Source organism: Triticum dicoccoides, chromosome 5B, assembly GCF_002162155.2.
Source record: "Triticum dicoccoides isolate Atlit2015 ecotype Zavitan chromosome 5B, WEW_v2.0, whole genome shotgun sequence".
In the NCBI taxonomy this organism is placed as follows: Eukaryota; Viridiplantae; Streptophyta; class Magnoliopsida; order Poales; family Poaceae; genus Triticum; species Triticum dicoccoides.
The window spans coordinates 282,269,525-282,270,958 of NC_041389.1; positions in this window are offsets into that span (position 1 = coordinate 282,269,525).

Below are 1,434 nucleotides of genomic sequence, written 5' to 3' on the forward strand. Positions count from 1 at the left end.
GTGCGTCGCCACCAGGTTGGTCACCTCATAACCACTCGACCGCCCCGTGCGTCGCCATCGGTTGGTCACCTCATCAGCACTCGGCCGCCCTGTGCATCGTCAATCGGTTGGTCACCTCATCACCACTCGGCTGCCCCGCGCGTCGCCACTCGGTTGGTCACCTCATCACCACTCGACCGCCCCGCGCGCCTTCAGACAGCTAAGTCATTTTGCATTCTGTTATTTTCGTCCCGAGTATTCCATAATTCACACATCACATTCACTCGGAGGCCACACCACCGAGTGTACCTCTACGCTCGACTGCTTATGTGACTCCCAAGTCCAACTTCCATTTTTTCACATATCATTCACGAACACCATGTGTCGTTCTTCATTTCGAGTTTGCATCGGTCCTCCGGGGCTGCAACTCAGTCGAAACACTACACTTCCATTTTATTTTAGCCAGTATTCCAACGAGTTCAGTAGGATCTCTCGCTTCGACAAGTGCGAACGAATCCTTCGCTCTTTTAGAGTTTTGCTGGTCAACGAGCAAGCCCCTTGCACTCCAAGCGGGTGTCTATGGGTGTTATTCACACAAATCATTTCAGCACACATCAAATTTCCTCAAGAAATTATTGTGTTGACTTGTGCCATTTTTTACACAAGTTACGCGATCACTCGACGGCCCTACGCGCCAACTTCATCGTTGCCCGGACTCGGTCACCATACTGGTCCTAGCGCACCACAACACTGACCTTGTCGCTCTGTTGACTTCAAACACGTCCGGCCAACCCCTCTATGGAACTCTCTTCATCGTATCAATGCTATAGACCTCGCCGAGCATGAGACAGATAAGTCTCTTTCATAATTAAACTTCACACTTCACTCTTTTGCAAGTTTGCCTCTTTCGAGCATCACTCGGAAGCTTCTCCTCATCCTTACCCAAGTCCGACTCGATGAATTGCAAATCACATTCAAAACTATATTCCTCGTATTCTGACATGTCAGTTGTCGAAGCCTGTAGCGATCGAGTACTTCATCACCAATCAGACCCTTCACTTCAACAAGTACATTCGATCCGTCACTTTGACAAATTTCATAATCACCCAGACACTCTGCGTACCATCTTCGTTCCTACTCAAATTCAGTTGTCGCACCGGTCTTGTTGCGCCACAACCACACTACACCGACCTTGTCGCTACATCAGCTTTGAAGCATCTGGCTAACTCCTTCAAGGACCATTTTTGCCACTTGGCTGGACACTTAGTCCTTCACTCGGCCACCTCGCATAGCATCACTCGGTTGTGCACATCTTCACGCCTCGGCCGTCCCGCGCGTCACCACTCGGTTTTGCACGTCTTCACCACTTGGCCGCCCCGCGCGTCGCCACTTGGTTGTGCACGTCTTCACTACTCGGCCGCCCCGCACGTCGCCACTCGGTTGTGCGCGTCTTCA